The sequence below is a fragment of the Heterodontus francisci genome, unplaced genomic scaffold (assembly GCF_036365525.1).
Source record: "Heterodontus francisci isolate sHetFra1 unplaced genomic scaffold, sHetFra1.hap1 HAP1_SCAFFOLD_850, whole genome shotgun sequence".
NCBI lineage: Eukaryota > Metazoa > Chordata > Chondrichthyes > Heterodontiformes > Heterodontidae > Heterodontus > Heterodontus francisci.
In genome coordinates, this window is record NW_027140824.1 from 293,590 (window position 1) to 321,306 (window position 27,717).

The window sequence follows — 27,717 nt, forward strand, 5'->3', positions numbered from 1 at the left end:
GAAATTAATACAAATCAAGAAAATCAGTAGTCCTAATAGTGCCGTAGGGGACTGCCACTATATACTTCCTCCAAACCGATGGAAAAACATTCAGCACTGCTCTCTGTTTCCTGCTGATCTGATAATTTCGTATCCATGCAGCTCTTGTCCCGCTTATTCATGGGACCTAACATTCCTGACAAACCTGTGTGTGACGATTTATCAAATGCCATTTGAAAGTCTATGTACACCACTCAACATAATTACCATTACCAGCCACTCAGCTCCTGACCTCATTACATCATTTTTTTTCAAACATGGACAACAGAACTGAACTCAAGACGTGAGGAGAGAGTAACTGCCATTGATATCAAGGCAGCATTTGACTGAGTATGGCATCAAAGAGCCCTAGCAAAATTGAAGTTGATGGGAATCAGGGAGAAAACTCTCTGCTGGTTGGAGTCATAAGCAGCGCAAAGGAAGATGGTATAGATGTTGGTCGTCAATCATCTCAGCTGTAGGTTTTCACTGCAGGAGTTCCTCAGGGTAGTGTCCTGGGCTCAAGCATCTTCAGCTGCTTCATCAATGGCCTTCCTTCCGTCATGAGGTCAGAGGTGGGGATGTTCACTGATGATTGCACACCGTTGTGCACCATTTGCGACTCCTCAAATACTGAAGCAGCCCATGTAGAAATGCAGCAAGACCTGGACCATATGCAGGCTTGGGATGATAAGTGGCAAATAACACAGGTGCCAGACAAGTGCTAGGAAATGACCATCTCCAACAAGAAAGAATCGAACCATCTTCCTTGACGTTCAGTGGCTTTATGATTACTGAATCCTCAATTAGGGAGGGTACCATTGAACAGAAACTGAACTGTAGAAGACAGGAACGGCGACTGGCAGACCTGGATGGAGGCCGATCCGGAGTGGGAGCTGAAAAAGAGAGTGCGAGGCTCGAAGCCCTCACATATCTGAAGACAGAACAGGCGACTGGCGGACCTGGGTGGAAGCTGATCAGGAGCAGGAGCTCTAAAAGAGAGTGTGGGGCTCCAGGCCCTCACTTACCTGAAGACAGGAGAGGCGACTGGCTGACCTGGGTGGAAGCTCTGTACTGGCGCGCACTGTGACTCGAAAGAGGGGAAAAAAGGACTTACAGGGACATCACGGGACATCTGCAATGTGATTGCTTGGGTACGTAACAGCTGTTAGTGCATTTTAAATAGCTTTAAAAGGTGGGGGGGACTGTTTTTCTTTTGAAGCAAAAACCTCAAGTGATAAAATGAGTACCAATAAAGATTTTGTTCTAATTTAATGTGATTTATTAAGGATTTAGATTGTACTGGGTAGTGTTAGGAGTAGAACAAGGGCCCTAATGTAATTAGTATTTTTAATTCAGGGAGTAACTAATTAATTTAGAGGTAAGTCATGGCAGGAGAGCTCAGCCCCGCGATATGCCATCCTGCGCTATGTGGGGAATCAGGGATGATTTCAGTGTCCCTGACGACCATGTGTGCAGGAAGTGTATTTATCTGCAGCGACTGGCTACCCGCATTACAGAGGTGGAGCTGCGGGTGGATTCACTGTGGAGCATCTGCAAGGCTGAGGACGTCGTGGATAGCACGTTTAGCGAGGTGGTCATACTGCAGGTATTGGCTGCACAGGCAGAAAAGGGATGGGTGATCACCAGGTGGAGCAGTAAGAACAGCAGGTAGTTCAGGAGTCTCCTGAGGCCATTTGCCTCTCAAACAGAGATACCGCTTTGGATAATGTTGGGGGTGGGGGGGGGAGGGGATGGCCTCCCAGGCGAAAGCAGCAACATCCAAGTTCGTGGCACCACGGATGCCTCTGCTGCACAGCAGGGCAGGAAAAGGGGTAGAAGAGCTATAGTGATAGGGGATTATATAGTAAGGGGTACAGACAGGCGTTTCTGTCGCCGCACCGAGACTCCAGGATGCTATGATTCCACCCTGGTGCTAGGGTCAAAGATTTCATGGAGCGGCTGCAGAACATTCTGAAAGGTGTGCAGTCAGAGGTCGTGGTACACATTGGTAGAAACGACACAGGTAGAAAGATGGATGGGATCCTGCAACAAGAATTCAGGAGCTAGGTAGCAGATTAAAAATCAGGACCTCAAAGGTTGTAATCTCTGGATTACTCCCGGTGTCACGTGCTAGTGAATATAGGAATAAGAGGCTAGTGCAGATGAAAGCGTGGCTGAGCAGATGGTGTAAGAGCGAGGGCTTTCATTTCCTGGACAACTGGGTCTGTTTCTGGCAAAGGTGGGACCTGTACAAGTTGGACGGGTCACATCTGAACCGGAATGGGACCACCATCCTTGCTGGGAGGTCTGCGAGCGATGTTGGAGGATGGCGGGGGTAGGGGAGTGGAGTTTAAAGTAATTTGGCAGGGGAATGGGATACAGAGTGGAGGTACAGTCGGGGGGCGGGGGGGGGGGGAGTTGTGCACAGTCAAATATAGAAGATTAACTGAGTCTGCCTGGAAGCGTAGGGGGGGGGGGGGAGCAAATATAGGCTTGTTAAGGCACAGGTGAAAAATGCAAGTCTGGATTGCAATTATTTTAATGCAAGGAGTCTTAGTAGTAAGGGAGATGAATTGAGGGCATTGATTAGCACATCGGCTTATGATGTTGTTGCTATCACAGAGACGTGGTTGAGGGAGGGGCAGGACTGGGAGCTCAGTATTCCAGGGTATAGAATCTTCAGGAGTGACAGGGGAGGGCGTAAAAGAGGATACTTGCAACAATCCTTGCATTGAAATAGATGCAATCCAGTCTTGCATTTTCCCTTGTGCCTTACCAGGTCTATGTTTGCTCTGCCTTCCAAGCAGACTCACTTTCTGTTCTATATTACTCCCTACTGTACCTCCACTCTGTATCTCAACCCCTGCCAAATTAGTTTAACCCCCTACCCCTCAACAGAACTAACAAATCTCTCAGCAAGGGTGCTTGTCCCATTCCGGTTCAGGGGCAACCAGTCCAACTTGTACAGGTCCCACTTTTGCCAGAAACAGACCCAGTGATCCAGGAAACGCATTTACCTGCTCTATCCTCCTATTACGAAACTCACTAGCACATGGCATCGGGAGTAATCCATAGATCACAACCTTTGAGGTCCTGCTTTTCTATCTGTTACCTAGCTCCCTAAATTCCTGTTGCAGGACCTCATCCCTTTTTCTACGTATGTCGTTGGTACCAATGTATACCCCGACCTCTGGCTGTTCACCCTCTCCCTTCAGAATGCCCGCATCCGCTCCATGACATCCTTGACACTGGCACTAGGGAGGCAGAACACCATCCTGCAATCACGTTTGCGGCCACAGAAACGCCCATCTGTACCCCTTATGATAGTATCCCCTATCACTATAGCTCTTCCGCTCCTTTCGCCCCTCTGTAGTGCAGCACCGCCATCCTTGTTGCCACGGACCTGGCTGTTGCTGCTTTCCCCTGGGAGATCATTCCCCCAAAAGTATCCAAAGCGTTATATCTGTTTGGGAGGGGGACGGTAACAGGAGACTCCTGCACTACCTGCCTGCGCCTCGTATTCCGCCTTTTGGTCACCCATTCTGACTGTCCTGCCATTACCTGCGGTGTGACCACCTCTCTAAACGTGCTATCCACGATGTCCTCAGCATCATGGATGCTCGACAGCGAATCTACCAGCGTATCTAGCTCCGTCATGTGGGTAGCCAGTAGCTGCAGACGGATATCCTTCCTGCACACATGATTGTCAGGGACACTGGAAGCATCCCTGATTTCCCACATAGTGCAGGAGAAACATATCACGGGACTGAGCTTTCCTTCCATGACTTGCCTTTCAATTAATTTAGTTACTCCCTTTAAAAAATACTAATTGCACGAGGGGTCTTGTTCTACTCCAAACACTACCCAGCACAATCTAAAGTCCTTAATAAATTGCTCTAATTTATGTAGTACAACTCACTTGAGTTTTTTTTTAAACTTTCCCCTTTTTTAAGCATTTGAAATGCACTGAAAGCTGTTACTTACCCAACCAATCAACTTGCAGAATTCCCGTGATGTCACTGTAAGTTTTTTGCCCCTCTTTTCGAGTCACAGCGCGCACTACAGGGATTCATCCGCCGCTCCGGATCAGGTTCCACGCAGGTCCGCCTTCCACCGCTCTGCTCAGTGCCCAGGTTAGTGTTATGCACGTTTTAATTTCACCAGCTTGCTTGCCGGTGGTAGGTTTGGGGCGGGGGGGGGGGGCGGTGTGGAGGCGGTGGTGGCGGAAGGTGAGGGTTATGAATCATGTAAAGAGGGGATATCCTTTCGCTTGTCTCATTCCGCTTGGCTGTGGCGACCTGAAGACAGTGAAAATGGCTGACTGTTTCAGCAAGAAGGTATCATGGCTGTTGCCAGGATAGTGGAGATTCACCAACATGATGTTTAGGGCATGGTCACACACCAACTGTGCACTGATGGAGTGAGAGTCATTTCAGTTTTTTTTCTACCTCTCCCCGTTGACATGGGGATCCCACAGACCAGCTACACGATCAGGAATCCCGCTATCCTGACAAAACCACGGGATCTCTCATCCTGCATCTCCCTGCTGAGGGAGAAAATGATGTATTTATCTTACTCGCCATCGATGGCCACCATCACATGACGGATGCATCGATGGACAGCACTCTGAGAGATGATGGACATTTTATTTGCTGCTGTCTGGAATGATCCGCTTGGCGTGAAGTTGAATGAAACGGTGACCATAAAGGCCACTGACAGCTTCGTCCTCGCCCTGGTGTGATGCTCAAAGGCGTGTTGCAGGAGATGACACATCTCTGTGACCAGCTCTTTTTTGAACCAGAGTCACCTCACACACTGTCGCTGGTTTCGTCTTGGTAGGAAAAGTGCTCTTGGAAATAAAGGGGTGGGTAGCGCAGAGCCCCTCCTCCTGCCGCTTGACAAAGCTTCCCTTTCTGCAGCCTCTGCTCCATTTGTCGGTCATGTTACAGACCCAGAGACATTGACACTGCATTCCCCACACCTTCTCCAGAGTTGGGTCATCAAATCCTCTATCCTCCCTGAATGTCTGCAGCAGCCCGCAACACAGCCTCCAGAAAAACATCCACAGCACCACCAAATAACTCTACAATAGAAGAAGTAAGTCAAAAGCCCCTCACCCGTAGGTTTGATGACGGGTCATTTTAAATAACACTAGAGAGGGTTCCTCGTGCTGCTGAATGTATGTTCAGCTGAGAGTGACTAACACAGCAGTCAGTGGGCATGCACAGACCAAGTTTCAAAGAGGTGTCTTAAAGCTACTAGAGAACCCTGCCAACTTAGGAACACCATTTGGGAGATGTTGGGAGTCTTTAGCAGTGCATCCCTTCATTTTAAGGTTTGCACAATTCATACCCTCGGCACCATTGGCACTATGGAGCCCAGAATTGTGGCCAGGGGGTTACGCAGATGGAGAAAAAAATCACAGAAAATGATGAGTTGGGTAAATACTGTAAGGGAAACAATTTGCTGGAATATGGGAAACAGACAGGGAAATTGGACTAATTAGAGTGGTGGTATATAGAAGGCTTGAACACAAGAATACGAATATTACGATGGTGGTGCCACTGTACCAGCAACCAATGAAGGTCAGTGAGCGCAGAGATAATGGGTGAACGGGATTTAGTGTGAGCTAGGACATGGGAAGCAGGGTTTTTTGGTGGACTGTGGTTAATTAAAGTTTGCAACTGGGAATATTGTCCGGGTAGCTTTGGGCTAGTGAGTCTGGATGAATCAAACACATGGGCGGTGATTTGAACAGTAGATAGGTTAAAGCAGAGGATGATAATATGGAAGTGGTCGGAGACCGGATTGGTGACAATTAGGATACGGTATTGAGTATAGGATATATGGAATTTCAGGGTCAAGGAGCTCAACGTACTAGTGAACAGTGTTGATCAGTCTCAGATATTGGCGGGGTGCGAGGGAGTTGATGGATAGAGAACAGAGATTGTGATGGAAAATGAAAAAAAATGGTTTCCATTTCCCCACTATTTAAATAACAAGGTCAGTTTTGGTTTACACCTATGATAGCTGGATGAAAAAACATATACCTTCGGCACCAATAGCAAAGAGGAATCAGTGAATTAAACCGGATATAGAGACTCACAAGGCACAACAGAAACAGCAAAGAGGGCAGAATAAACGACAAGAACAGTAATGCAGCTAAAATGCACGGTTTGCAGAATTAATAGCTGGACAGCCAGACTTACCAGGGACACCAAAAATAGCGAGGATGGGATAGTAAATGCATTGAATCATCCGAAGGGCACAATAAAATCGCCATGCTAATGTTATCCATTCATACTCTGCAGTAACCTCGGCGAACCAAGCGGATACACTCTTCCCCAATGTTATAACATTCCAATCTATTGTTGTCAGATTCTGATCCATTGTTGCAACATTCCAATCTATTGTTCTCAGTTTCTGATCTATCCTCTCCCTCTGACTGGAACTGTTGATTCCTGTTACTGCCGGTTCTGATGCTGCCCTTGACGCTATGGGTTGACACATTGGAAGGAGTCCTCTACTAATAGAAGAGGGGACCGCCCTCGTGGCGCAATTAGGGTCCATGGAGACCGGCATCAATTCCAGTCACTGAACAAACAGGTTCAGTTAACAGCTTTCGATCCAACAGATTTTGCACCACGACACAGAATAACCTTTTATCCGTCTTGGTGGAAAGAATTGTGCAAATAACAGAGGGACAGGCCCCAATCATCCAATTCTTGTTGGATATAAGAGTGGGGACAGTGGTCTGGAGGGTTACAAATTTTACACCCTGTTTGCGAAAAGGAGAGGTGGGTAACCATGTAATTATAGGTCCTTCATTCTAACGACAGAGAGATGTTGGCGAAACGTTTCGATTCCATAATGTGAAGCAAATTACTCGTGCTCGGAAAAATATGAGTTTGTAAATGACAAACAGCCTCGATACGTTAATGCCAAATCATGTCTGGCAAACTTTTTGTTTGATGAAATAATGAAGAATGTTGATGATGGGAGTGCAGTTGATGTTATTTTTATGCATGTCCAAATTGCATGATCAAGTGCCATTTAATGGACTTGTTAGGAAAACTGTGCCCTTTGGATTAAAGTGGAGTGATAGTGTGGATGTGACATTGAGTAAGAAACAGAAAGCAGAGAGAAGTTGTGGACAGTTGTTGTTCAGACCTGATGGGACTATACGGTGGTGTTCCGAGAGATCAGTATGAGGACCACTACTCCTTCTGTCACAGATTAATGGCACAGACGTATATATAAAATACATAAGTTCAATGTTTGCAAATGGCATGGGAAATGTAGACAGCGAGGAGGATAGCAGTCGGATTCAGAAAGAGATAGCAATATTGGTAAAATGAAGAGGCACACGGTGAATGAGTTTTAATGTGGAGAAGTGTGAAGGACACATTTGGCAGGAAGAATGAGGCGAGGCAATAGAAATTAAATGATCCAATTTTAACGGAGTTGCAAGCACAAATCAGCACATGTGCACAAGTCTTTGAAGATGGGAGGAGAAACTGCTAAGCTTGGTATAATGCATAAAAGTTCTTTAGTTTTCGAAATTGAGGCAGTGAATGAAAAAGCAAGGAAGCTATGCGAAAACTTGATGAACCATTGATTAGGTCTCAATTGAAGTGTCGTGCCCTCTTCCAGGCATTGCATATTCGAGAGTATGTCAAAACCTTAGAGAGGAAGCAGGATTATTTACAAGAATAATGCAGTGGCTGGGGGACTTCAGTTATATGGAGGGACTGAAGAAACTTGAATTGGTCAACTTAGAGCAGATACTATAAAGGCTAAATGTAATAGAAGTGTTCAAAATGATGTGGAGCTTTGACAGAGTAAGGATAAACTATTTCCACTGGAATAAGGATTGGGAGAAATACTTCAAATACTTGAAAAAAAGAACAAGAGAGGATATAAAGAAGGCATTTTTCATTCAGCGAGTTATTATAATCTAGCATACACTGTTGGAAGAGATGATGGAATCAAATTCGGTAATAAAATTCAAAAGGGAATTGGGTTAATACTGGAAGAGGTGGGGAAGTGATTTGCAGGCCAATGGGAAAAGAGTATTTAAGAAAGACAAAATGAAGCGCTCTTTCAAAAATGACCCCGTCACAATGGACCTGTTGGATTGTTTCCATGCTGTGTGATTCTCCGATTCTGTGGTAACAGAATCCATTGAGTCTTTACCTTATCAGTACAGTTGTGATCAATAGTTTTTGAGTCTGCGGCTCATTGTTACTTAGTCCCTGAAAAAGATAACAGCAGACTTACAAACATAAGCGGCTGTGAGGCAAATTAGAATCATGGAGTCATAGATTCGTACAGCATAGTAACAGGCCCTTCGGCCCACTGCACCCACGCCGACCATAATGCATATCTATACTAATCCAGCCTGCCTGCATTAATTCCATATCCCTCTATGACTTATCCATTAAAGTACCTGTCCAGATGCCTCTGAAATGCTGCTACTGTTCCTTCCTCCACCACCTACCCTGGCAGCTCATTCCAGATACTCACTATTCTTTGTGTGAAAAATGTACCACCTTGATCCCGTTTAAACCTCCAACCTCTCACCTGAAACTTATGCCCCCTAATTTTAGTCAAGCCTACCATGGGAAACAGACTCTGGCTATCTACCCTATCTATCAAAGTTCTACCCATTTGGCCTCACTGGACTCTCCCGTCGGGTTACCCTCTTGAAGTACTGCCGTGATGTCCTCTCTCATCAATAGTGCAACTCCCCCGCCTCTCTTACCTTCATCTCTGTCACGCCAGAAGCATCGATACCCCGGAACATTGAGATGCCAGGCCTTCCCATACCTCAACTACGTTTCTTCAAAAGCTATAATTCCACGTACTGGTCCATGTTCTGAATTCATCTGCCTTACCGGTGAGGCTTCTTGCATTAAAGTAAATGCAGTTAAGCCTACCAGACATTCCACTTTTCCTGTCCGGCTCATGCCCGGCCTGCCTACTGGACGTGCTTGTTTTAACCTCTACATTTGCCCCAACTATCTCATCTGAGAGACTACGACTTTGGGTTCCACCCCCCTGCAAGACTAGTTTAAATCCTCCTGAGTAGTACTCGCAAACCTCCCCAAAACGTTATTGGTCCCCTTTCCGTTCAGATGCAACCACTCCCTCTTGTACAGGTCACCTCTGCACGAGAATAGATCCCAATGATCCAAGTAGCTGAAGCCCTCCCGCCTACATCAGCTCTTCAGCCACGCATTCATTTGCCTTATCCTCCTATTCCTACCCTCACTAGAACGTGGCACAGGGAGTAATCCTGAGATTGGGTTGACAATTTGGTTATCAGAATATAATGTTCCGCTCCGATCACTGACTTCACCTGCTTTCAGTCAGTCTATTACAAACTCATTGATTTTATTCCTATTCTTTTTAATGTCTATTTGTCTCAGGATGTGGGTGGCATTCGCAAGACCGGCATCACTTATCCATTCCTCGTGGGTCCACTACTTGAGCTGCTGCAGTTCCTGTGGTGAAGATGCTGCCACAATGCTGTGACAGAAAGGATTTAAGACTTATGACCCAATGACGCCGAAAGAACGGTGATATATGTCCAATTCTAGATAGTGTGTGGCTTGGAAATTGAGAATGTGGAGGTGAAGGTGTTCTGTGTTAGAGTACAAGCTGATTTCTATCCCCTCCCCCGTGCCTCCTGTCCCTTGTTGTCAATTGTAGGAATCAAACTGCCACACTGGGGTGAAAAGTACTTAGGGTAAAATGCTAAACATAAACAAGTTCGCAATCATCATTTTGAGGATGCAGTTCCATTACTGGAAATTCGAAATGAGTTGAACATAGGAATAAGAATTTTGAAACTGAGGCATTATTGGTCCGAAGTCAATATATGTCAGAATGAGAAGTGGCGATGCGTGAACGAGAATTAATGTGAATTATCATACGAGCAGTGGAGCTTTAGATGAGTTGCAGATTATGGAGGGGGCAAGTAGGGAGGCACCAGTTAAGAAGGTTGGAATAGTCTGTGTGGAGCTATCAAATGAATGAATTAGAGATTTAGCAGCAGAGGGGTTCAGGCAGAGACTGGGTTGGACATCTGGCGATCTGGGTGATGGCGTTGAAAACTGCGATCAGAGATCAATAAGAAGCGTACCTTGTATACAGGTGGTTAAGAACCAGACACGGGCCAGGAAGTGGAATGGAGACAGTGCATCGGCCCAGTTAAGGGAGATCATGATGGCAACTGGCAGTGACTGTTGCATTCATTCAAGGGAAACAGCAAGCGCTGACATACGAAGGAAATATCCATGGAAACAAGTCGCAAGATACAGACAGAAACAAAAAGCGTTTTATGATAACAGGACTGACCAACTCAAACACTGACACGGAGTTTAATGCCCAGGAATGTTATGCATGGGGAATAGCAACCATCTTAGTTTAATCTGTTACCACGGCAGCTACAGCATGGCTTAGATACATAGTAAAACTCCCTCTGCACTGTCCCCATTAAACAATCCCAGGACAGGTACAGCATGGGTTAGATACAGCATAAATCTTCCTCTACAACGTCCCATCAAACCCACCCAGAAAATAAGGTGTCAGATATAGACAATATCTTCCTCCACACTGATCCCATAAAATACTTCCAGGGCAGTTAAACACAGGTGAGATACGGACTAAATCTCCCTCTACACTGTCCCTATCAAACACTACAGGGCAGTTATAGTGTGGGTTAGACACAGGGTACAGTTTCCTGCACAAAACTAAAAAAAGTGTCATATACGAAATAAATGTCATTGTGTATAGTCGCATCAAACACCCCCAGGGCAGGTATAGCAAAGGGTAAATAGAGAGGGAAGTTCCTCCTACACTGTCCTCAACAAACACTGCCAGCGCAGGTACAGCACCGGGTGAGATATAGAGCAAAGCTTTCTCTACTCTGTCCCATCAAACACTTCCAGGACAGGTGCAGCACGTGATTAGAAGCAGAACAATGAAAAAAACACGGGGTCTGAATGGTGGTGAGTACTGATTGCAGCCATGAGTCTCAGCTGACAGTGCTGGTGGCAGGTCGGAGGTTGCAGATGTGGAGAGAGGAGCTATTCTGAGCAGAGGGAGAAGAGCTGCAACCAAGCAGAAGGAGGATTTGAATAACAGCAACTTTCACAGTGAAGAAAGAGACTTTTTGAAACAGGGCCTTGTTTGGATGTGGGTGCTGAACATCAGAGGTTTTCTTTGCTTTGTACTGTTGAGGGAGGAACTCGTGGCTGGAACAAGGGATTGGGTAGACAATTCTGCAGGATATGTGCTGCTGCAAGAAGCACACAAGAAACCTTCCTCTCCACCCCAATTGACCAGCCTGAGTCAGCTGAAGCTACCTGGGTAAAGAGACAGAAGGGGACGACTAGTGCCTCGACAGCATTCAGCCAGCCTCCCCCAACCAGAAGAGAACAGGCCCAGGAGTACTAGCAACGGCTGTTTTAAGTGAGCAATGTGACCCACATCCGGAAAACAAAGTTATCTTTGCCGTTTTCATTATACCCTCTACCTCTCCCAAATTTTGCTATATTTAAATATTTATTTTCTTATAGACTTTTTTTTAACCTGCAGTTAGATCTTGAACCCATGGCGAGCCCATCATCACCGCTGGTGGAGCCCTCGAACATCTGTGTGGCTGCAGCATCTGTGGCTGCCCATATGACTACGTCACCTTTTAAATCACTTACTTCCAGCCAAGGGGTGAAGAGCTATCCCCACCCCAACTTATCTATTAAAGCCTGCTGAAAGGTAATGGCCAAGGTTGTCGGCCCCTCGGCCTTTGTTGCAGCCTGGACGATGTACAGGAAGGCAGTGTTTGTTTCTTGAAGTCTGAGCAAGCAGCTTCCAGGCCCTGAGTATGGAGGTCACGGTGGGTGGAACATTCCTGCCAGTGGATCTCTGGGGATCACTGACCAGTGAGTAATGATATCGAACGTCCTGCCCTTTACTACCAGTCAGCTGCTCCCCAACACGCCCACCCCCGCCACCTGCACCATCTGGGGTAGGTGAGTATGGGAATCACACCGGCCCCGCTCGGTCATTGGCAAAGCAGCCTCCGACATATCTATTCTTTCCACCAGCAGAATTCATGCAGCTGGGGCAGAAGCAGGTCTCGGAAGATTACTTTGATGTCGATTTCCAGCTGGCAGCCTACCGTGTTTTCTGGACCTCGGACACGGTGCAGTGCGAAGCCTGAAAGGGAGTGGGGCACGTTTGGAAGAGCTGCCCAATCCGCAATGCCGCCTATTTCACTTCAGTGGCCCAGTGTGCCGCCTCTGCACCTCGCCCTACTCCGCCTGTAGCAGCAATAATCACCGAACAGGTGGTTCTGGCGACTGATTTTCGCAAGCTGAAACACTCAAAGGCTCGCCCCCTGGACACAAAACAATTACCTGAGCCTGAACCTAGCCCGAGGACCCATACTGGGGAGTCCACCTGCCTTGTGGCTGAGCATAGTTCCAAGGAATCAGGGTGGGATGGGGTGGCTGTGGGGTTTGCAACGGAGAACTATATTCAGATAGCAGTCTCTGAGCCTCCACACAACTGCCAGATTAAGGGAAGGAGGCACTCCTCCTCTGATGAGGGCCTTGAAGAACATGGTCTGTCTCCTGGTACGGGTCCATGGGCTCCCCCACCACCGGCACTGTCAGAGCCTCATGCCCTGAGCAAGATCCCTCGATCCCTCATGATGAAGGGGAGGGCGATTACTCGTAAATTTGGCAGCTCCTGGGGAGAAGGAAGGGTTCTCACCTGTGGTGGGCGAGCCTGTGGACCCTCTGGGAGAAGTCATTTTATCTGTCGCTGCGTCGGTTGTCCAGGTTGAAGGAGGATGTGAGGCCTATAAAGGTCATTCTACCGAGCCAACAGTTAATGTACGCAGAATGTACCGGACCCAAAAGGCATTTCAAGCAAGTTGAACAGTGCCCCGTCTGCTGGGCCTCTGGTCGTAGGTGAGGTGGGACATAGCCTCCTTTCTCTGACTCCGTTCCCAGCTCTGGTGGATTTCTGTAATCGGGAACTACCGTCCCACCTGCGCCACTCACTGGTTTGGGGACGGAGGTGGTGTGAGCCCCTGAATCACTGGCATCCATTGGCTCAGCTTCTGATGGAGGACTCCTCCGCCATTCTTCCTCTGGGTGAGATTGTGACCTTAAATCCATCGCAGTGAGGCAGGGATACCAGCAGATGGAGATGGTGAGATGGGGCAGTATCTGCAGTAAGACAGGGGAACCAGCGGATGAAGATGGTGAGAGGGGACAGTACCTGAATTGAGACAAGGACACCAGCAGATGGAGATGGTGAGAGGGGACAATATCTGCAATGAGACAAGGACACCAACAGATGGAGATGGTGAGAGGGGACAGCATCTGCAGTCAGACAGGGACACCAGCAATAAAAAACAAGAAATGCTGGAAATGCTCAGCAGTCTGGCAGCATCTGTGGAGAGAGAAGCAGAGTTCACGTTTCAGGTCAGTGACCCTTCTTCAGAAGGATTTTATTTCAGATTTCCAGCATGCTCAGTATTTTGCTTTTATTTGAGGGACACCAGCAGATGGAGATGGTGGATGTTCTTTCCTGAAGGGCATTAGTGATGCAGATGGGTTACCACTGCAATTGAGAACGGTTTCACGGTCATCATTAGACTAGATTTTTTGTTTGAATGCAGCTGCAGTAATTGAACTGTAATTTCAGCATCTGCCATGGTGGGATTGGAACCCATGTGCGCAGAGCATTAGTTTTGGCGTATTAGTCCCATGACAATGCCACTATTCCAAGTGAAATGACCAGCTGTTGTGCATCAGTACGGTGCTGGTTTTTGCAAGCAGAGACAGTTCAGTCTGGTTAACAGTCGTTTTCACCTTCGATCGATTCATAGCCATTTGTTGCCGCAAGCTGAAAACAAGATATTGTACTGAGAAAACTGCTGCTGCAGTTATTGCAGGTGTTTGTACAATGAGCTGATTGAAAAACAAAGCCTTTTAATGTACATACCAGCCTTTGTATATCGTCAATCGTGTGGCTTGGTTTTGTGACATCACATTAAGCTACTACACTTCACCTGCATGGAAAGCCTAAGACTGGTTAGACTGTATTTTTACCCCATGCCTTCCGTTCTGTCTGATTCTGCTGCTCAATGTTCTGACCGCCAGAAACATTTTAGCAGCAAGCAGAGTACGCAGCAGACTTCGAGGTGGCAAGCGTGGTGAAAATCGCAGAGACCCGGAGATGGAGAGCCGGCAAAAATCTATAGTTTCATTGTTTGCCATATCCATCAGTTTCCTGCTTTTGTGGATGACGTAGACTGTACTTTTGTATACGTTAGAATTAAAGGAGAGTTTTAGTTCACAGGGTTTAATTTCAATGACCAACGGTTTATTCTCCAAGAAAGTACAAACATCCTTCAGCTCCTCAGGTCTTCCACCAACACTTTTATTTATGCAGTGACGCAGAATAAATTCAGAGGAGACTTGAAGAATGCGTTGCGATATCCCATGACTATGCTTGCCAATTGCTTTTGCAGTGACAATAAAATGTTCTGGCTTTAATAATGTGTAAATTGTGCTCCACGGTCCATTCTCTCGGATTTTATTTTATACTTTTTTTTTTGGTTTTCGTACTCTTTATACTCCGGGAATAGACGCCAATCTAAATTCCACCAGGAACAGACTGCCATCTAAATACCCTCCGAGAACGGAATGCCATCTAAATACCCCTTGTCTACATACCCCTATCTGATAACCCACCAGATAACTGACCCGCATTTTTTAAAATTCATTCATGGGATGCGGGCGTCACTGGCTATGCCAGGATTTATTGCCCATCCCTAATTGACCTTGAGAAGATGTTGGTGAGCTGCCTTCGTGAACAGCTGCAGTCCATGTGAGTTAGGTACATCCACAGTGCTGTTAGGAAGGGAGTTCCAGGATTTGACCCAGAGGCAGTGAAGGAACGGCGATTTAGGTCCAAGTCAGGATGGTGTGTGACTTGGACGGGAACTTGCATGTGGTGATTTTCCCATGCATCCGCTGCTCTTGTCCTTCAAGGTATAACAGGTCGCGGGCTGTGAAGGTACTGTCTAAGGACTCTTGGTGCGTTGCTGCAGTGCATCTTGTAGATGGTACACACTGCCGCCACTGTGCATTGGTGGTTGAGGGAATGAATTTTGTAGATTGTGTGCCAATTAAGCGGGCTGCTTTTTTCTGGATGGTATCGAGCTTCTTGAATGTTGTTGGAGCTGCACCCATCCAGGCAAGTGGAGAGTATTCCATCACACTTCTCACTTGTGCCTTGTAGATGGTGGACAGGCTTTGGGGTGACAGGAGGTGAGCTACTCGCCACAGAATTCCTAACCTCTGACCTGCTCTTGTATGTATTTATATGGCTACTCCAGTTCAGTTTCTGGTCAATGGTAGCCCCTAGGATGCTGATAGTGTGGGATTCAACGATGGTAATGCCATTGAATGTCAAGGGGAGATGGTTAGATTCTCTTTTGTTGGAGATGGTCATTGCCAGGCACTTTTGTGTCACAAATGTTACTTGCCACTTATCAGCCCAAGCCTGGATATTGTCCAGGTCTTGCTGCATTTCTACAGGGACTGCTTCAGTATTTGAGAAGTCGAGAATGGTGCTGAAGATTGTGCAATCATCAATCAACATCCTCACTTCTGATCTTATGGCTGAAGGAGGCCATTGATGAGGTAGCTGAAGATGGTTGGGCCTAGGACACTACCCTGAGGAACTCCTGCAGTGATTTCCTGGAGCTCAGGTGATTGGCCTGCAACAACCACAGCCATCTTCCTTTGCGCTAAGGTATGACTCCAACCAGCAGAGTATTTTTCCCCTGATTCCCATTGACTCCAGTTTTTTCTCGGGCTCCTTGATGCCATACTCGGTTAAATGCTGCCTTGATGTCAAGGGCAGTCACTCTCACTTCACCTCTTGAATTCAGCTCTTTTGTCCATGTTTGAACCAAGGCTGTAATGAAGTCAGGAGCTTACTGGCCCTGGCGGAACGCAAACTGAGCATCACTGTGCAGGCTATTGCGAAGCAAGTGCTGCTTCATGTCACTGTTGATGACACATTCCCTAATCTAATACCCTCACTATGAACAGACTCCAATCTAATTATTCCCTCCCCCATTTCATGACAACTCATCTAAATGCCTCCCCCACCCCCTGGGAACGGCCATCATCTATATGCCCCCGGGACACACTCCCTTCTTAAACCCGCCTGGGAATATAACTATCCTCACCCACCCACCGACCCCGGAACAGACCCCTAACTAATGTCGCTCCGGGGAACTGACCCCCAGCAAATACCCCTCCTGTGAACAGGCCCCCTTGCAATTACCCTCCCCACCCTCCCTGAGACCAGTCCCACATCCATCCACACACCCCCATGAACCGCTCCTTCCCATTTTAAACCTGGAGAATTCTCATCTCTCACTTTATACCTGGAGAATCCTCATCTCCCATTATAAAGCTGGAGAATCCTCCCCCTTCCATTTTAAACCAGGAAAATCCTTCCCCCACCATTTGAAACCTGGAGAATCCTCCCGCTCCTATTTTAAACCTGGATAATCATCCCTCCCCGCTCCTGTTTTAACATAAGTAATTCCCTCTGTGAATATTGCCCTCTAATTCTCCCCATCCCCACTTTAAACACTCTCCAATTCCTAAAATCCACCCCCACCCCACACACGCTAATTTGAACCCTGTATCATTTCCCGCATGAACAGCCGTCCCCCACTTACCCCCGTGTAATTCCAACCTCCATCACTCCCCTGGGTGTGGCTCTGTCTGCCGACAGTCTTTAATTCACTTTAATTCCTGGTCCAGATGAGCGACTGGAATTCCACCAACTGGCTCCCAGACCCCCGGCAGCTTTAACTAAATGTCCGGCCAAACACAGGACCGTGCATAGAGTAAGGACCTGCAGAGGATAACTGGCAATCTGAGCAGGAAGATCCCAGCCCCGGATACATCCCTCTCTGCAGAAAGGTGTTGACCTGTTCTCCCTATGGGATTCAGGAAATCAAACAGAGGGAGATACACACAAACACACACACTGACTGGCACAGGGACGGGAAGAGGCCATTCTGCCCTTTGAGCCTGTTCCACCCATGTTAGATCATGGCTGATCTGTCCCTTCTCCCATTGAGTCACAAGAAGACAGGCAGAGACAGTCAGGTAACTGATACACAGAGAGGCAAAGGAACACTTGGACTTGGTGTCAATGGTGCAAACCAGGGTGGAGGGGAGGAGGGTGTTGGGAATCGGCTGCCCGTTCAGCATCTCTCTCCTGTTTTTACCTCGATGTGAGCAAAACTGGGGAGAAATGGAAAGCAGGATCCCAGTTCACAATCACCCTGTACAACACCGAGGCAGCGAGTTCAAATCCACCCCAGACAGAGGGATAGAGACACAGAAAGCAGATCCCGGGTTTAGGACAGAACAAAGAGAGAGAGAGAGAGATAAATGGAAAGGGAGATGGAGAATGACATGCAGGTATTCAGAAACCAGTGAGAGAGAAACTGAGGACTGAGGGTCAAAAATACCGAGAAGGGCAGGGAGAGAGAAAGGGAAATGGAGACATACAGAGACAGAGACATAGACAGAGACAGAGAGCAGGAAGTATAGAGAGAGAATGCAGCAGCGATGTAGATATTGAGAAACATCGCAGAAAAAGAGAGATGAGGAGACAGAAAGAACTGGGGGGGAGGGCAGAGATACAAAGTTAGATGTGTTTACAGAATAGAGAGGGGTGTCCCGGAACAGGGGGGAAATGCAGAGCTTGTCTTGCAGGAAAGGAGGTGCAGAGATGGAAAGATTCAGGGATTTAGAAGTGAGTGTGAGATGAAAAAGACTGAGAGAGATAAAGATGCAGAGAGTCGCAGAAAGAAAGTAAAAATGGAAAACTTGAGAATCATGAGAGAGGCCGAGGTAGAAAGGATGTTGAGAGATACAGAGATAGGGATGTAAAGTTGTGAAGAAACAGAGATGGGAACAAGGAAGAAGGTGCAGGGAACAAGTTGCAGCAAGTGATGGAGAGAGGGAAGCCTATGGTATTACTTTGACTGTTCTGGAGCAGCGCTTCCCAAACTATTTGCTTAGGAGCGCCCTCCATGCCACTCCCTTGTGGTAAAAAATGCACAGACACCACCCCCCTACCCCCCAAAAAAACCACAAAATCAAAGTACTGCGGATGATGGAAATTTGAAATAAAAACCGTGCTGGAAATACTGAGCATTTCCAGCACTTTATTTTTCTATCAGCCCAGAAAACACATAGTCTTCTTTTCTGTATCTGGAAATGATTTTGACAATGACACATTTATATTTATTATTACTTTCCTCTCTGGTTAAAACTTTGGTCTGACGATTCCACTTGACAAGATATTCTCCCTCTGCATCATCACAGCTGCAGCTTCCGAAAAGATTCTCCTCGGGAATAAGGGAAATAAAATTGGTTTCAACAAAACCAAATAATTTTTGAGCAGAAATAAAACACAAGAGCTGAGGGCTTTTTCCTCACTCACTGACATAAAACAATCTGTCATGACTCCCCATCTTACAAACACATCCCCCGACACAGAGACAGACAATGGGAAGTGATTGGAGATGTGAGATAGGGTTTTAGCAGATTAGTACCTGCCCGTTGTCATGTTAATCCAGCTAACAGAGCCGGCTCTGAGCAAAGACATGACAAGGATCCGCTTCCAAACAACATGCAAACTTACAGACAGTCATTTGCAGCAATCAGCTCCATTCTGTTCCCAGACACTGAAATTCACTCTTTAAAATGAGATGAACGTGACAACACTTAATCACTGCCCCAGCATTTAATCTAACTAAAAATCCAGACACCCGCCAGGGTGGGAGATGGCGTTGTGGGGGGAGATTCTCTCCAGGGGCTGGGAACTGCGCAGTTACTAAACACTGCCGATACCCCAGCGCCTGTGTTTCTGCCTCTGTGTTTACCCTGTCATTTCCAGCTGTCTCTCTCTCCCTCTATTTTTCTGTGTGTCTCACTATATCTGTTTCTGCCTCATTGTAAAAACACACAGAAACTGGTAACCCCACCCCATCTCCCGCAGAAAGGATAGAGAGACATCCACAGTCTGATCCCTGAAAATCTGAATTCAAATGCCCCCTCCTCCCCAACCAGGTGTTACATCTTCCTGTCAAATTCAGCCCACAGCCTAAAACACCAGCATTATTCGGGAAATATACTGGCTTCAAGCTCAGGACTTTAATTCCAGGCCTTTCGCAGAGCTTTACACACAATGACTTCACTTCCAATATACAGTCACTGTGACAAAGCAGCGAATTCTGCAGGCAGGCTGTGCACAGCAAGATCTCAACTGTGGTGACATTTCAAAATTCAGTTTACCAAGGTTTTGAGTGTGGATTTCTCTCGCTCACTCGCTCTCTCTCAACCACACTCCACCTGTCTCTCTCTCTCTCACTCTCTGCGTTTATCCTGCCATCTCCAGCTGTTTATCACTCGCCCTCTTTTTCTCTCCATCTGTTTCTGCCTCAGTGTTGTAATGTAGTACTTGATGAAGGGAATGTATGCACAACAGGATTCCACAATGTGATCATAGCCAGATGTCCCACAGTCCTCAGAAAATGCGAAACTCCATTTAGATTTTTTTGATTTCGAGATACAGCAATGAAACAGGCCCTTCGGCGCACCGAGTATGTGCCGACCATTAACCACCCATTTATACTAATCCTACACTAATCCCATATTCCTACCACATCCCCACCTGTCCCTGTATTTCCCTACCACCTACGTATTCTAGGGGTAATTTATAATGGCCAATTTACCTATCAACCTGCAAGTCTTTTGGCAGTGGGACGAAACCGGAGCACCCGGAGGAAACCCACACAGACACAGGGAGAGCTTGCAAACTCCATAAAGGCAGTACCCAGAATTGAACGCGGGACGCTGGAGCTGTGAGGCTGCGGTGCTAACCCCTGTGCCACTGTGTCGCAACATCTTTAAATTTATAACAAGCCTTTATACAGCTTCACATTCAGCTCTTATAATTGCTGTAACATTCGTGTAAAAACACAGAGAAATCCACACTCAGACACTCAGGAAGCTGAATTTTACAGTGTCCTAATTGTTATCATGCAGGAAATGCTGCAGGACAGTAGTTGCACAGTAAGATCTCACAAGCAGCAATGCGATAATAGTCAGATTTCAATCCCCAGAAAGGGCGAAACTCCCTCTTTAAGCCGAGAACAAGCTGCTGATTCCGTCTCACCATTTCAAACAATGAGAAATCACATTTCTGTGTGTTTGTTTTATTTTTATTTATTAAAGATTTACATGGAGAAGGCGAGTGTGAAACAGAGACAGAGAAGAGAAAGCATGGGGGGGGATGGGGGAGTGGGGAGATCAAGACACGGGGAAAGAATGTGGAGACATAGAGAAAGCTAACCTCAGAACTACAGTAAAATGAATTAAAATGGGCACCTTGCATCTTATTTAAATGTAAGCTTCATAGCATTGCCCAAACCACCAGCAAACCTCACAGACAGGGCTGGAAGGAGCAAGTGGCAAATGGAACTCGCTCCTGGGGCTGCTCCTTTAACCCCAGGCTTTTAACCTGTTTAGAACTCCAGGGCCCCAATCCAACAGGAACCAGTATCCCAGGGCCCCAGAGAGGAAATTAAACCTCGGGTTAATAAACAGACACAACTCACATGGGTCCTTTGATGCAGACTTCGTTCCCTCTGGAGGAAGCTCCTGTCCAAGGATTCCTCGTCCGAAACTTTCCCTCTTTTCACCTTCACGATGAAGTTTTCAAAATGAAAACTCCTAAGGCAAGAGGGAGAAAGAGAAAATTGATCAAAAGGCATTGTTGAGCAAAATAGCACAGCAAGAGTCCAGGAACTGCCCTCGGTGGCACAGATAATCTCTCAGAAACACCCAAATACAAACAAATCACCGTTAGTGAACCAGAAGCTAAATGGGTTGAGATAGTTCCCTGTACCAGTGTGTGGCTGTGTCTGTCTCTTTATCTCTCTCCGTGTCTCTGCATCTCTCTCTCTCTGTTCCTATCTCAGTCGCCCCTGTGTCCCTCTCTCTTGCTCTCCCTCTGTCCATATCGTTTTTTTCCCTCTATTTCATATCTAACCTTAATTGAAATAAGCTATGAAATATTGCTGTCTCATCATTTAAAACAACAACAAATAATATTGCAGTGTGTGGTATGCTTTTAGCGACTAAAGGTATAAATAGAGAGACAAAGGGAAAAGAAGCTGGAGAGAGACAGAGAGAGAAATCGAAACTCAGAACTTCAGTAAAAAGAATTGAAATGGGCTCCGTACATCTTATTGAGCAGTAAAGCTTCCTAACATTGCCCAAAGGACACGGATTATTCGGGAACTATAACAAGCCTTTAGAAACTATCACATTTGTACTTAGTTCCTTGCTTTTGACGTTCAATTAGTTAATTTTTAAAGTGGTCGTTAGTGTTGCAATGTTGAAAAATCTGTCAGCCATTGGTGCACAGCAAGATCCCACAAGCAGCAGTGTGATAGCAGCCGGCTACCACACTCCCCCTTTGATTACCTCCATGTTTCTTTCACTCTCCTGCGTCTCTCTCCCTCCAGTTGCTCTCATTCAGATAGAAAGATGGAGAGTGAGAGTGAGAGACAGAGAAATCCACTCTCAGAACCTCACTCTCGTTTCAAATAGCTGCTGTATATTTCATTTGACACTCAAAATCACGGCACTGCCCAAAACACCAGCATTATTCGGGAATTATAACGAGATTTTAGACAGCTTCACCTTTCAGATGTTTAATTTAGTCTTGCGGAGTGAGGAGGGGGAAGCAGCCAGTTTGTCAGGCACCGGGGGTTAACGTGTCTTTGTCAAATTGCAATGCTGGGCTGCTCCTTTAACCCCAGGGCTTTCAACCTGTTCAAAACTCCAGGGCTCCAATCCAACAGGAACTAGTTAATCCAGGGCCCCAGAGAGGAAATTAAACCTCGGGCTAATAAACAAACACAACTCATGTGGTCCCTTTGGGTGCAGCCTCTGGACAAGGCCTCAGTCCGTCCATTCAGGAGGAAGCTCCTGTCCAAGGATTCTTCGTCCCAAACTTTCCCTCGTTTTCCCTTCACGATGCATTTTTCAGAATGAAAATTCGTCAGGGGAAAGAAGGAGAAAAAATTGGATTGAGTTGCAAAGCACGGACTTTTTACACAAAGTGGCACAGCAAGAGCCCAGGGTTTCCTCCCTCAGTTACGCAGACAATCAGCAATATTCAAATACAATAAATTCACAGTTATAAACCAGATTGATACAGAGGGAGCCCACACACGCACGCGCATGCACAAACACACACAAACACAAACACACACACACACACAAACACGCACACACGCACACACGCTCATGGACACACACATGCACACATAAACAGGGACACACACTGAACCAGACTGGGGAATGTGTCTATATTTTTAGAGAGAGAGGGAAAAGTGGGTTTTGTGATTGGAACTGGGATCTTTCTCCCCAGTTGTATCCTGAAGGAGCTGTTTGCAAACTCCACCCCTTGAGCCTCTGACATGTTGGGCTGTCTCTAAATCTCCTGCCTCGGGGGCCTGTCCATTGATATGTAAATCCCAGGGCTGGACTTTCCTGACTCTTCCGGTCCATTGATATGTTCGTGCTAGGACAGCGATGCTTTCAGCCATTTCTTGGTTAATTTTATACCTTTAATTCTTTCCCTGCAGTTTGAAAAGAACAAACACTGATCCAACACTCACCCATAAAACCTTCACACTAAACCCGCAATACAGGTTTGGGCAGGTAAGGGGGATTGTTACTGACGCTGTGTTTGGGTTTTTTTTACTAACATCACTGTGGATTGTAAAGTGTCAAAATCTGTAGAAATAAATGTAAAGTTTCTCCTAAGAGCTGCTTTGTCCTCCCTCTTCCACTGTCTCTCTCTGTCACTCCCTACCTCTCTCTCTGTCTCTCTCAGGACAGGGCAAACACTGGGGATTGTTACTGAGGTTCTGTTGGCCATTTTCACTGACATCAGCGTGGACTGTAAAATGTGTGTGTCTGTGTATGTGTATGTATGTGTATGTATGTGTGTGTGTTTGTGTGTGTGTGTTTGTGTGTGTGTGTTTGTGTGTGTCTTTCTTTCTGTGTGTCTCTGTCTGCGTGGGTGTCTGTGTGAGTGTTTCTCTGTGGGAGTGTCTATGTGTATCTGCATGTTTGTTTGTGTGTGGGTGTGTGTAAGAGAGTCTCAGAGTCACGACTTTCTATCTCTATCTCTACCTCTTTCTCTGTTTCTCCCTCTCTCTCAGTCTGCCTCCCTCATAGAAACACTGAAAATAGGAGCAGAGGTAGGCCATTCGGCTCTTCGGACCTGCTGCGCCATTCAGACAAGATCATGGCCGATCATTAAATTCATTACCCTGTTCCCGCTTTCATCCCATAACCCTTTGACATTAAGAAATATATCTCTCTCCTTCTTGAATATATTTAATGACTTGGCCTCCACTGCCTTCTGCAGTAGAGAATGCCAAAGGTTCACCACCCCATTCCCCATCTCTCCCCCTTTAAATCTCTCTCCGCTCAATCTCGCTCTCCTCTTCTATCTCTCTCTCCCCCATCTCTCTCTCTCGCTCCCCATCTCTCTCTCCCCCATCTCTGACTCTCTCATTGTCTTTCGCTGTCACTCTCTTTGTCTCTCCCTCTGTCTGTCGGTCTCCTTCTCCCTATCTCTCTGCTGCTCCCTCTCTATCTCTCTCACTCTATTTCCCTGCTTCTCTCCCTGTCTCTCTCTCTCTCCCTGTCTCGCTCTCTCCCTGTTTCTCTCTCTCTCTCTCAGCTTGTCTCTCTCTCCCTCATCTTGTCTCTCTCTCCCTCTGTCTCTCCCATTCCCTCCCTCCCCCTCTTTTTATCTCTCTCCCCTCTATCTCTACCCCCTCCAGCTCTCTTTCTCCCATCTCTCTCTCCCCCATCTCTGTCTCTCCCCATCCCTGACTCTCATTTTCTTTCTCCATCTCTCTCTCTCTCTCACTCACTCTCTCTCTCTATCCCTCTTTCTCTGCCTCTGTCTATGCCTCTGTTTATGTCTCTCTCACATCATTTCTACCTCGCCATCCCTCTCTGCCTTTCTCTCTCTCTCTTTGCCTCTCCCTCTCTGTATCTCACTCTCTCTCTCTCTGTCTTTTCAAAGCACTTTTTCTCTGTCGCTGTCCATGACTCTATCTCTCTATCACCATCCCTCCCTCTCTCTGCCTCTCTCCATTTTTGGCTCTCTCTCTCTCCCTCTCCCTCTCTCTCTGTATCTCCCTCTCCCTTTGTCTCCCTCTCACACTGATTCTGTATCTCCCTCTCACTGTATCTGTCAATCCCTCTCTCTGTCTCTCTCTCTTTCTTCCTCTACCCCTCTCTCTTTCTCTGCTTCTGTCCATGACTCTGTCTGTGTCTCCATGACACCATCGCTCCCTCTCTCTTTCCCTCTCTCTCTCTTTTCATCTCTCCCTGCCTCTCTCTCTCTCCCAGGACAGCAATACTTTTTTGCCATTTCTTGGTTAATTTTAAACCTTTAACTCTGGCCCTTGTTGGCAATGACACTGCAGTTGGAAAATATCAAACACTGATCCAACACTGGCCCATAACACTCTCACACGAAACGCCCAATGCAGGACTGGGCAGATAATGGGAAAAGTTTCTGATTGTTACAACTTGCCTCATCCTCCCTCTGTCTCTCCCTCTCATGTCTGTCTGTCTGTTCGTCTCTCTCTCTCTCGCTCTCTGACTGTCTCTCTGTCTCTGCCGTTCACTCTGCCTCTATCTCTCCATCTATCACTGGCTCTTTCTTTATCTCTGTCCCTCCCTCTGTCTCTCTATCTGTCCCTTTGCCTCTATCTCTCCGAATTCCTGTCTCTCTCAGTCTCTCTCTCTCTCTCTCTCTCTCTCTCTCTCTCAGTCTCTCTCTCTTGGCCACTCTCTCTCAGTCACCCTCTCTCTCCCTCTCTCTTGGACTCTCCCTCTCTCTCTCAGTTTCTCCCTCTTTGTCTCTGTCTGCCCACTTACTGTCTGTGTTGCCCCCCTCTCAGTCGAAATCTCTCCCTCTCTCAGTCTATCCCTCTATCCCTCTCTCTCAGTCTTTCTCTCACTGTCTCCATCTCCCCAATCCCTATCTATCTCTCTCTGCCTTGCCCTCTCCCTCTTCCTCTTTGTCGCCCTCTGTCTCTCCCTCAGTTGTCTCTGTCCCTCTCTCTCTCTTTATCCCTCCCCTCTTTCCCTCTCTCTCTCCTTCTTTCTATGTCTGCCTCTCTCTCAGTCTCTCTTTCTGTCCCTCCATCTGTATTCCCTCTCTCTCTATCCCTCGCTCTCTCTCCTTCTATCTCTGTTTCTCTGTTTCTGCCGTTTTCACTGTCCATGTCTCTCCCTCTATCACTGGCATATCCTCTATCCCTGTCTCTCTCCCCCTGCTCCCCTCTCTCTCTATCTCTCTCTGTCTCTGCCTCTACCCCATCTCTGACTCTCTCATTGTCTTTCTCTCTCACTTTCTCTGTCTTTCCCTCACTCTGTCTGTCTCTGCCTACCACTCCCTCTCTCTCTCTGCACTGCTTCTCCCTCACTCTCTGTCGTTCCCTCGGTCTCTGACATTCCCTGTCTCTCTCTCTCTCTCTCTCTCTCTCTCTCTCTCTCTCGCTCTCTCTCTCTCTCTCTCTCTCTCTCTCTCTCTCTCTCTCTATATATATATATATATATATATTTCCTTCCCTCTCTCTTTCTCAGCCTGTGTCCATGACTGTTTGTGTCCCTCAATCAGAATCACAGCCTCTATCCCTCTCCCTCCCTTTTTCTCTCTCTTTCTTTGCCTCTGTCCATGACTCTGTTTGTCTGTCTCTCTCATCCTGTCACTCTTTCTCCTTCACCTTCTCTCTCTCTATCTCCCTCACCCAGTCTTTCTCTCCCCTTACTTTATCTCTCTCTCTCTCTCTCTCTCTCTCTCTCTCTCTCTCTCTCTCTCTCTCTCTCTCTCTGTCTCTATTTCCCTCTCTCTTTATCTGTGTCTCTCCCTCTAACTCTCTCACCCACTCACTCTCCCTCTTTCTGTCTCTGTCTCTTTCTCTCTCGATCTCTATCTCTCTCTGCCTCTCTCTCTGTCTCTGCCTGTCCCTCTGCCGTTTTCTCTGCCTTTATCTCCCACTCCCTCTCCCACTCACTCTCTCTCTGTCACTCCCTCTATCTCTCTCTCCCTCTCTCTCTCACTGTCTCCCTCTCTGTGTCTCTTCCTGTCTCTCTCTAGCTCGCCCTCTCTCTCTTTCTCTCCCTCTGTCTCTCTCGTCCCTTTCTCTGTCTGTGATGACCCTCTCTCTGACTCTCTCTTTGTCTCTGTCTCTCGCAATCCCTGTCTGCCTCCGTCTCTGTCTCTTTCCCACTGTATGTTTCTTTCTCTCACTCTCACTTTATCCCTCCTTCTCTGTCCCTCCATATCCTTCCTTGCATCTCTGTCTCTGCCTCTCTCCTTGTCCCTCCCTCTGTCTGTCTCTCTGTCTCTCTCTCTCTCTCTGTCTCTGCCGTTCACTCTGCCTCTATCTCTCCATCTATCACTGGCTCTTTCTCTATCTCTGTCCCTCCCTCTGTCTCTCTATCGGTCCCTTTGCCTCTATCTCTCCGAATTCCTGTCTCTCGCAGTCTCTATCTCTCCCTCTCTCAGTCTCTCTCTCCTGGCCCCTCTCTCTCAGTCACCCTCTCTTTCCCTCTCTCTTGGACTCTGCCTCTCCCTCTCAGTTTCTCCCTCTTTGTCTCTGTTTCCCCACTTACTGTCTGTGTTGCCCCCCTCTCAGTCGCAATCATGCCCTCTCTCAGTCTATCCCTCTCTCTCAGTCTCTCTCTCTCTCTCTGTCTCTCTCTCTCTTCCTCACACTGTCTCTCCCTCACACTGTCTCTCCCTCCCTCTGTCTGTCTGTCTCTCTCTCTCTCACTACCTCACCCTGTCTCTCTCTCTTACTCTCTCCCCACTAACCCTGCCTCTGTTTCTCTCTCTTTCTCTCCCTCACCCTGTTTCTCCCACGGTCTCCCTCACTCTGCATCTCTTGATCTCTCTCTCTCCCTCCCTTATCCTCTCTGTCTCCTCTCTCTACCTCACACGGTATCTCTCTCTCTCTCCCTCGCTCTGTGTGTGTGTGTGTCTCTCTCTCTCTTCCTCATCCTGTCTCTCCCTTTCTCTCTCCCTCTCTCCGTCCCTCTCTCTCTCTCTTTTTTTAATTCTCACCCAGTCTCTCTCTCTCTTTCTAATTCTTAGTCTGTCTCTGTTTGCCTCACTCTGTCCGTCCCCGTATCTCTCTCTCTCTCTCCCTCAACTTGTCCCTTATTCCCTCTCCCTCAATCATTCATTCTCTATCTCCCTCTCCATCACTCACTCTATCTCTCTCTCTCTCCCTCTCACTCACTCTGTCTCTCTCTCTCTCCCCCTCACCCTGCCTATCTGTCCCTCCCCATCAACCTGCCTCACCCTCTCTCTCTCTCTCTGTCACCCTATCGCTGTCTTCCTGTCTCACTCCTACGTCCTGTCTCCCTCTCCCTGTCACTCCCGCTCCCTGTCACTCAGTCTCTTTCTTTCTCTCTCTCTCTCAATCCCTCACCCTGTCTCTCACTCTGTCTC